The sequence below is a fragment of the Strongylocentrotus purpuratus genome, unplaced genomic scaffold, assembly GCF_000002235.5.
Source record: "Strongylocentrotus purpuratus isolate Spur 01 unplaced genomic scaffold, Spur_5.0 spur5_scaffold_16, whole genome shotgun sequence".
NCBI classification, from domain to species: domain Eukaryota; kingdom Metazoa; phylum Echinodermata; class Echinoidea; order Camarodonta; family Strongylocentrotidae; genus Strongylocentrotus; species Strongylocentrotus purpuratus.
Window position 1 is genome coordinate 3,611,173 of NW_022145601.1, and position 10,812 is coordinate 3,621,984.

A 10,812-nucleotide genomic window follows, 5' to 3' on the forward strand; every position below is an offset into this window, starting at 1 on the left:
AAGGCGAGGGGAAATATTTCATAATGTAGATGTGTTTGTTTTATAATGATCTATCTTGTTTAATGACAATTCACGTCAGCCTTACTCCTCGTTTGTTTTGTTCCCTTTATTGTATTTTTTTATTTTGTTTTGGCTATTTAATGTCATTGACTCTTTATATTTTGTGTGTGAACCTGTATGGATGCATACGTGTATTTGAATAATTAATACGTGTATTTTATCTGTTGCTTAGGATTTATCAGGTCTCGAATTAATTAATATTAACTTTCCTGAACCTGCATGCACATTTGTATTTACATTCCGTTTTTTTTGTGTGTTTGTTATGTATTCATCATTATATCCTGCCCCCTTGTTGCTACGAGGAGGGCTAGATATCCCACCCCAATTATAAACAAAAACAAATTCATCACGGCATTTATTTTTATTTATTTTTCGCACTAGACCTTATCAAAACCTTCTGACCCATCACCACAAGGCGTCGCTAGACCTTTTTTCAACGGGACGGAGAGGGGGGGGGGGTGTAGAGGCCACCGATTATCGACAAAACTAGCCACCAATATTATTACCGACAAATATACTAATGCCAATGTCCCAATATCAACACATTTCACCCTATAAACACGGGGCTAAGAGCTAAATTAACGTGTCAAAGATCTTGAAAGTTGTATTCATGATGTACGAAAATGGATGAATGATTGCTATCTCAAACTAAATGACGATAAAACAGAATTTCTCTTGTTAGGCTCCAGACAACAACTTTCCAAGATTGTTATAACTCATATACGTGTTGGTTCTGTGCACATTGCTCCTTCAGATAAGGCAAGAAATCTTGGTGTCATTTTCGATACAAGCATGTCTCTTGATGCACATATTTCAAAATGTGTGAAAGCTGCCAATTATCATCTTCGTAATCTTCGCGCTATAAGGAAATTTTTAACCCCCCAAACCACTCAACAATTGATTCATGCTTTTGTAACATCTCATCTCGATAACTGTAACTCTCTCCTTTATGGACTTCCTAAATACCAAATTCACAAACTACAAAAGGTTCAAAACGCAGCTGCCCGCCTTGTCACTAAATCTAAACGATCGACCCATACTACTCAAATACTCAAGAAACTTCACTGGCTTCCAATAGAACAGCGTATCAAATATAAAATTCTACTACTCACCTACCGTTCACTAAATGGATCAGTCCCTGAATATATTTTCTCTCTTTTTAATATCTCTTTAAGTTCTCGTGCAGGTATTCGTTCCTCTAATTCAACAAATTTAACACAATTAAGAACAAAGAGGAGTTGGGGAGACAGAGCTTTTACAGCTGCTGCACCCCGGTTATGGAACTCCCTACCCCATTCAATCAAAATGTCAGCCAATCAAAATGTGTTCCAAAAACAATTGAAAACCTATCTAATGTCTGAGTTCCTTAGTTAAGACGTAGTGTATTTCAAAATATGATGTAATTAACGTTGTTGAATTATATTTGATTATGTTAAATTATTTTCGTTCAATGTACTTACCTTGTTAGGCGCCTTGAGTCTCTCTTGGGGTGGATATGTGCGCATTACTTTTTTTTTTCAGTGCGAAAGCTTTGACATTTCATTAAATTGTTAAAGAAAGAAGACGATTCGTTATACCTTTCCCGACTCGTAATCCTATTCTGAATTTAGTTTTCCCCCTCCCACGCGGAGCGCTGAAGCTTTGACATTTCATTAAATTATTAGAGAAAGAAATTCTCAATCGCAGTTCCCGGCCTCTTCCGCTTTGCCTTTTTTTAATTATTAGAGAAAGAAGACGATTCGTTGTAGCGTTCTCGACTCTTAATCCTAGTCTGAATTCAATTCACCCCCCCCCCCTCCTCTCCCGCGCGAAGCGCTGAAGCTTTGACAGTTCATTAAATTATTAGAAAGAGAAGACGATTCGTTGTACAGTTTTCCATTCCTAATCCTTGTCTGAATTCAGTTCCCGGCCTCTTCCGCCTTGCCGTTTTTTTTTATTTATTAGAGAAAGAAGACGATTCGTTGTACCGTTCTTGATTCTTAATCCTAGACTGAATTCAGTTCCCCCCTCCCGCACGAAGCGCTGAAGCTTTGACATTTCATTAAATTATTAGAGAAAGAAGACGATTCGTTGTACCGTTCTCGACTCTTAATCCTAGTCTGCATGAATTCAGTTGCCCCCCTCCTGAGCGAAGCTTTGACATTTCATTAAATTCAACTGGGTTCTTTAATGTACGACTTCGATTCTGGTGTCCTTCCACAGGCTCTAGTCAGCATTTTTAAGAAAAATAGTCAAGTTCATGACCATGCTACACGAAATGCCTCTGCGTTTCACTTACCCCAAGTAAGGACAAAGTTAACTTTTAATACTTTGGTTTTTACTGGACCTAAATTTTGGAACTCTCTAGGCTCTAGCGTTAAGCAATCTGTTAGTCTCTCTTCATTTAAGTGTAAACTTAAGGTTTATCTTCTCGATAAATACTGTGACTCATAGAGTAGTTCATTTTTGTAGTTATTATGGTGCCAAGATATATTATGTATTACTATAAATGTAAATTTTCTTCTTGATATTAATATGTGTCTAACTGAATATTTTCAGATTGTCAACCTCTTATTCCCTCCCCCTGTTGTCTTGTGCCCGTTGTGTGCTGTGCCTATTGTCGATGTCCTGTAGTCTTCTATTATTTCTCATATTTTCTATTTTCTCCCGTCTTGTCTAGTCTCGTCTCTCGTTTTGTTGTTGTTGTTGTGTGTGTGTACACTTCTTGTTTTGTTATACCCCCTTTTCCCTATTGTATTCTTAGGTAGTCACAAATATCTATTCATCATGTTTTATCCGGCTCAGAGGGGACCCTAATAATTACAAGCTCTGCTTTTACCAGGGTCTCCTCGCCTTTCTTTTAGTTAACTTTGTTTTTATCATTGCCATAATTTGTTATTTTGCATTGTAAATGTGTTATGTTCCAATGTTATGCTCTGTATGTCATTTGAAAGAAAGACGAATAAAATCTTATCTTATCTTATCTTATCTAAATTATTAGAGAAAGAAGAGGATTCGTTATAATGTTTTCGATTCTTAATCCTTGTCTGAATTCAGTTTCCCCCCTACGGCGCGAGGCGCGGAAGTTTTGCCGCTTCATTAAATCATTGAGAAAGAAGACGATTGGTTGTACCGTTCTCGACTTCTAATCCTAGTCTTAATTCGGTTGCCCCCTCCCGCGCAAAGCGCGGAAGCTTTAACGTTTCATTAAATTATTTTAGAAAGAAGACGATTCGTTGCACGACTCTTAATCATTGTCTGAATTTTCAAAAATGTTTCTTTGTCCGATGAAAAGTCACAGTTCGTAGGGGGAAAAAATGCCGGCCGACCGACATAATACATCCCACCGAATTAACTTCTGCATTGATATAGTACACGAGGATCGAGCAAGAATAGGGACTTTTAGATTCGCACGAAGACAATAGGTCTATGCTACGCTCGACGTCCTTATTTAGCACTGCCTTGAATGGACGTCACACGTATTAGTCCACGCAAATCTAAAAGTCCCTAATACCGAAACAGCGGACCCCACACAGCAACATATCTATGCGTATGCATCATTCTTGATCTCTGGACGTGGCGACTCCACCAAACATCCCCTCTCTCTCTTACTTCCACCCCTCCTCTCTCTCTCCTCTCTTTCATCCCCCGTTTGTTTTCTTCTCTTTTTTCCCTTTCTCCTTTTCTTTCTTTTCTTTCTTTTCCTTTGTTTTCTCTCCTTCCACTTGTTTTATTTTCTCTTTCATTCTTCTCTTCTCTTCCTTTCTTTCTTTTCCTTTTTTTTTCTTTTCTTTTCTTTCCCTTTCCCTCTCATTTCCCCCTACCCTTTTCTCATTTTTCCCGACAGCAGCGCGATTTTACCGACAATATCTTGACAAGTGGGGGGAGGGGGAGGGGGTGTCTCACACCCCTTTTAGCGACGCCCCTGACCACACGTCCACTACCCCCAACCACATCCCAACAAAAAGGATGTAAATGTTTGGTTCATATTCGGATCGCATTACCTCTTTGTACGCTATACATAACGCGAAAACCTATATTTTGAATAGCGGTCCTTACGAATAGCGAGGTTACCCCCTCTTCCACTTCGTTTGCTTTGATTTATTAAGCCATTTGTTTTTTAAACTCATACTAAAACCCTTTAAACAAAAAACTCTCACTATATACCTATAAGGGACTGTTTTTTATTCTCCTTGTTGATGGTTCGGCTCTTTTGAAACAAAGCCATGGTTGTTGGAGGTGGGGGCGTAGGTTTAGGGTCTTCCCAACTGTTTATGGTAATTGTAAAACTTGCGTACTGCCCTCAAACTTTACAACACACACAACACACACAAAAGGTAGAAAAAGGAGAGAGGAAAAGGAAAGAAAATTAGAAGAAACGAAAAGAAAACTGGAGAAAAGAAGAAGGAAGGAATGGCTCTTTTCTCGGTTTCAAAAACTTCATAAAGCATTCATTCAAGGGGACGGAGGGCGGCTCCCCCTGGATAATGCTTAACATTTCCCCCACCCCCACCCCCCCCCAAAAAAAAAGAAGTTTATTACCCATGTCTATATTAGGGGAAGAGTCAATTCCGGAGCTCCAGTGGATGGAGCCCCCTGAAGCTCTTGATTTTTAGCAATTCAGAACCTTCATGATAGCTGTCTTGAGTGTCTTGGGTTTCGCGGGCCCACCTGCAGCCCCATGGAGAGTTGCAGCCCCTTCTGGGGTCCGAGAGCGAAGCCCCCTGTTATAACAATTCATAACCTTTCCCGATAGCCGTCACGAGTGGTATAGATTGCCAATAGAGCGTCTAGGTTTTGCAACAAAATGCAGGGTTTTCGGTTCAAGTGAAATTGGGGGCGGCTCTCCCAGGAAAATTTAGAAAATCTCCCTTCCCATTTCGAAATTAAAAAAATAATTGCTTAACCCATCCCTAACGGGACAAAGATGTGTGATCTCAAGGTACTCTAAAACCTTTCCGGGAGGGGTCTTCGGGCGGTGCCGCTATTGCTCTTGAGTATTAGCAATTCAGAACCTTTAAGATAGTCGTCTTGAGCGATAGAAATCTATCCATCAACATTTGCACTGGCCCTACCGGATTATTTTTCTCTCTCGCTCTCTCTTACAACCATAATTATGCTCTCATGAAGATAATTGTATAGGATAAAGGGTTGTCTTGGGAACCACTTGTAATCTAACGGGTAGGGTCCAGGGGCCTAAATCCCGGCAAAGGCTATGCCCCTTATTCCCGTCATAGACCTTATATGACGGGAATAAGGGGCATAGCCTTTGCCAGGATTTACAGGTAATAGACACCAATAACCTCTTGACTTTTATGCAATCTAGAACCTTGCAGAAGAGTGGTTGAAATTGCGATTGTTTGGAGGACTTGCGATTGATTTAAATAATCACAACTCTCAATAAGACGGGGCCCCTGGTCTGTATTTTGGAAGAAACGAAATATACAAGGACATACACACTTGCGTACTGATGGGGGGGGGGGGGGGGGAGGAGGCCTCAGGGGCAGTTGTCTCAAATAAAATTCAATCGAGGTTTATTTTCAATTTATACTATAGTGATTTACAATATTAATGTTGCCGAAACTTTCTATGCGTTTGTTTGAAAATGACAAATTCCCAAATGTACAGTCAGGCCCAAAGTATGCTTATTTCGAAGCCTACATGTCAGGGTCCGCAGAACAGCGGTGCCTGGGGACTCGAGCCCCCCCCCCCCCCCTCACTGTTTTGAAAAAGTATGTTAAAGAAAATAGAAAGAAAGAAAGGTGACCTGCCAATATCACAAATGAAGTATCAAAATATGCTCAACTGACCATAATTTTATGCCTAAAACCCCTGAGCTTCTAGAGGCTCTGCCCCCTGGACTCCACGCCAACTATTGACCTGACAGTGGTAGAAATTTGCCCATCTGACCGTAATTTAAAGTCTTATACCCTTGAGTTTGCGGGCATGGCCGGGCGCGCCGGAAGAACTTTGGGATTGGGGGGGGGGGGCAAATATTCCAGGGGGAGGGGCTCACCTTCCAGGCGTAATGAGCGAAAACGTTAGGGGGCAGAAGAAAAATATGCATCACCACCACTCTTACATGTTACATGCAGGCCACGCGGAACGTTTTTCAGAGTGGAGTATTAATGATCCGGTAGAGCGTAGCGAGCGAAATGACCCGAGCCTGCATAGGCTTGTGGCCTCGCTCTGGCGAGGGTCAGGGGACGGATCCACCGGAAGCTCAGGGTTTTTAGGCATAACATTACGGTCAGTAAAGCATATTCAGATACCATATTTTGTGACACTGGCAGGTCACTTAATGGCGGGTAGTCCAGGGGGCCGAGCCCCATGAAGCTCAGGGATTTTAGGCATTATTTTAATGACGATCAGATGAGCATCCGGGTCCCTCCTCCAGGGGCAGAGCTCCCGGAAGCTCAGAGGCTTTAGGTACTATTATTACGGTCAGATGAGCATCCAGGGGCCCGCCTCAGTCCCTTGGTAGGGTCCAGGGGGCCGAGCCCCCGTAAGCTCAGGGTTTTTTGTGACACTGGCAGGTCATTTATTCTTAGTTTCTCTCTTTGTTTCTTTTTCTTTTTAACATACTTTTGTTTAAGTGTGGGGGTGGGGGGGGGGGGGGGGGCTCGAGCCCCGAGCCCCCCGTTCTGCAGTCCCTGACATGTAGGCTTCTCGATAGGCATATTTTTTTCCTGACTGTATGTTAGGCAATTTGAAATTTTCAAACAGAAGCATAAAAACGCATAATTTACCCCCAAAATGAGAAAAATCAGTACACCAGTGCATAGGGCCTCATGTCTTATCGACCCTTTAATGAAAAAATACGCACGCTTTCCCATCCTCTCACAATATTTCCACGATATATATAGTCCTTCATTTATAAATAAAGGGGAATAAAGGGGAATGCGGAATGCTTTGAATTTTTTTAATTCCTGTTTACTTTCCTTTTCTTTGAATGGAATATAACTTTTATATGATTAAATTCAGGTATTATTATTATTTTTTTTTTTTTTTGGTTAAAAAATACAAACAATTTTTACTCCTTTAGAGGGGGGGGGGGGGGTGTACTCATATTAGCCTCGAAACCCCTTCCCATTTAAGGGTCATTTGGGTGATTTTTTTCGAAGAAAAGCCCAAAGACAAATCCATAATTTTCCATATGTTGTACACTTAGAGTTAGGAAAATGACTGTCTGCAGGAAGACTAGTTCGCTATCGAAGAACCATCTAACTTTTGATAAAATAGCATTTTTTCGAAAGATGAGACCTTAATCTTGAACTTCCATTAATCTCTTTAATATTTATTTTCTCTGAGCGCTAGCGGACCGATCCAAAGTTATCCCCCCCCCCCTCCAATTTTCCATACGTTGTACACGTAGACTTATGAAAATGACTGTCTGCAGAAAGACTAGTTCGCTATCGAAGAACCATCTAACTTTTGATAAAATAGCATTTTTTCGAAAGATAAGACCTTAATCTTGAACTTCCATTAATCTCTTTAATACGTATTTTCTCTGAGCGCTAGCGGACCGATCCAAAGTTATCCCCCCATCCCCTTCCAATTTTCCATATGTTGTACACTTAGAGTTAGGAAAATGACTGTCTGCAGGAAGACTAGTTCGCTATCGAAGAACCATCTAACTTTTGATAAAATAGCATTTTTTCGAAAGATTAGACCTTGTTCTTGAACTTCCATTAATCTCTTTAATACGTATTTTCTCTGAGCGCTAGCGGACCGATCCAAAGTTATCCCCCCCCTCCAATTTTCCATATGTTGTACACGTAGAGTTATGAAAATGACTGTCTGCAGGAAGACTAGTTCGCTATCGAAGAACCATCTAACTTTTGATAAAATAGCATTTTTTCGAAAGATTAGACCTTAATCTTGAACTTCCATTAATCTCTTTAATACGTATTTTCTCTGAGCGCTAGCGGACCGATCCAAAGTTATCCCCCCCCCCTTCCAATTTTCCATATGTTGTACACTTAGAGTTAGGAAAATGACTGTCTGCAGGAAGACTAGTTCGCTATCGAAGAACCATCTAACTTTTGATAAAATAGCATTTTTTCGAAAGATTAGACCTTGTTCTTGAACTTCCATTAATCTCTTTAATACGTATTTTCTCTGAGCGCTAGCGGACCGATCCAAAGTTATCCCCCCCCCCCTCCAATTTTCCATATGTTGTACACGTAGACTTATGAAAATGACTGTCTGCAGAAAGACTAGTTCGCTATCGAAGAACCATCTAACTTTTGATAAAATAGCATTTTTTCGAAAGATAAGACCTTAATCTTGAACTTCCATTAATCTCTTTAATACGTATTTTCTCTGAGCGCTAGCGGACCGATCCAAAGTTATCCCCCCATCCCCTTCCAATTTTCCATATGTTGTACACTTAGAGTTAGGAAAATGACTGTCTGCAGGAAGACTAGTTCGCTATCGAAGAACCATCTAACTTTTGATAAAATAGCATTTTTTCGAAAGATTAGACCTTGTTCTTGAACTTCCATTAATCTCTTTAATACGTATTTTCTCTGAGCGCTAGCGGACCGATCCAAAGTTACCCCCCCCCCCTCCAATTTTCCATATGTTGTACACGTAGAGTTAGGAAAATGACTGTCTGCAGGAAGACTAGTTCGCTATCGAAGAACCATCTAACTTTTGATAAAATAGCATTTTTTCGAAAGATAAGACCTTAATCTTGAACTTCCATTAATCTCTTTAATACGTATTTTCTCTGAGCGCTAGCGGACCGATCCAAAGTTATCCCCCCATCCCCTTCCAATTTTCCATATGTTGTACACTTAGAGTTAGGAAAATGACTGTCTGCAGGAAGACTAGTCCGCTATCGAAGAACCATCTAACTTTTGATAAAATAGCATTTTTTCGAAAGATTAGACCTTGTTCTTGAACTCCATTAATCTCTTTAATATGTATTTTCTCTGAGCGCTAGCGGACCGATCCAAAGTTACCCCCCCCCCTCCAATTTTCCATATGTTGTACACTTAGAGTTATGAAAATGACTGTCTGCAGGAAGACTAGTTCGCTATCGAAGAACCATCTAACTTTTGATAAAATAGCATTTTTTCGAAAGATGAGACCTTAATCTTGAACTTCCATTAATCTCTTTAATGTATTTTCTCTGAGCGCTAGCGGACCGATCCAAAGTTACCCCCCCCCCTCCAATTTTCCATATGTTGTACACGTAGAGTTATGAAAATGACTGTCTGCAGGAAGACTAGTTCGCTATCGAAGAACCATCTAACTTTTGATAAAATAGCATTTTTTCGAAAGATGAGACCTTAATCTTGAACCTCCATTAATCTCTTTAATACGTATTTTCTCTGAGCGCTAGCGGACCGATCCAAAGTTATCCCCCCATCCCCTTCCAATTTTCCATATGTTGTACACTTAGAGTTAGGAAAATGACTGTCTGCAGGAAGACTAGTCCGCTATCGAAGAACCATCTAACTTTTGATAAAATAGCATTTTTTTGAAAGATTAGACCTTGTTCTTGAACTTCCATTAATCTCTTTAATACGTATTTTCTCTGAGCGCTAGCGGACCGATCCAAAGTTACCCCCCCCCCCCCTCCAATTTTCCATATGTTGTACACTTAGAGTTAGGAAAATGACTGTCTGCAGGAAGACTAGTTCGCTATCGAAGAACCATTTAACTTTTGATAAAATAGCATTTTTTCGAAAGATCAGACCTTAATCTTGAACTTCCATTAATCTCTTTAATACGTATTTTCTCTGAGCACTAGCGGACCGATCCAAAGTTACCCCCCACCCCCTTCCAATTTTCCATATGTTGTACACGTAGACTTATGAAAATGACTGTCTGCAGGAAGACTAGTTCGCTATCGAAGAACCATCTAACTTTTGATAAAATAGCATTTTTTCGAAAGATGAGACCTTAATCTTGAACTTCCATTAATCTCTTTAATACGTATTTTCTCTGAGCGCTAGCGGACCGATCCAAAGTTATCCCCCCATCCCCTTCCAATTTTCCATATGTTGTACACTTAGAGTTAGGAAAATGACTGTCTGCAGGAAGACTAGTTCGCTATCGAAGAACCATCTAACTTTTGATAAAATAGCATTTTTTCGAAAGATAAGACCTTAATCTTGAACTTCCATTAATCTCTTTAATACGTATTTTCTCTGAGCGCTAGCGGACCGATCCAAAGTTATCCCCCCATCCCCTTCCAATTTTCCATATGTTGTACACTTAGAGTTAGGAAAATGACTGTCTGCAGGAAGACTAGTCGCTATCGAAGAACCATCTAACTTTTGATAAAATAGCATTTTTTCGAAAGATTAGACCTTGTTCTTGAACTTCCATTAATCTCTTTAATACGTATTTTCTCTGAGCGCTAGCGGACCGATCCAAAGTTACCCCCCCCCCCTCCAATTTTCCATATGTTGTACACGTAGAGTTAGGAAAATGACTGTCTGCAGGAAGACTAGTTCGCTATCGAAGAACCATCTAACTTTTGATAAAATAGTATTTTTTCGAAAGATTAGACCTTTTCTTGAACCTCCATTAATCTCTTTAATATGTATTTTCTCTGAGCGCTAGCGGACCGATCCAAAGTTATCCCCCACCCCCTTCCAATTTTCCATATGTTGTACACGTAGACTTATGAAAATGACTGTCTGCAGGAAGACTAGTTCGCTATCGAAGAACCATCTAACTTTTGATAAAATAGCATTTTTTCGAAAGATGAGACCTTAATCTTGAACTTCCATTAATCTCTTTAATACGTATTTT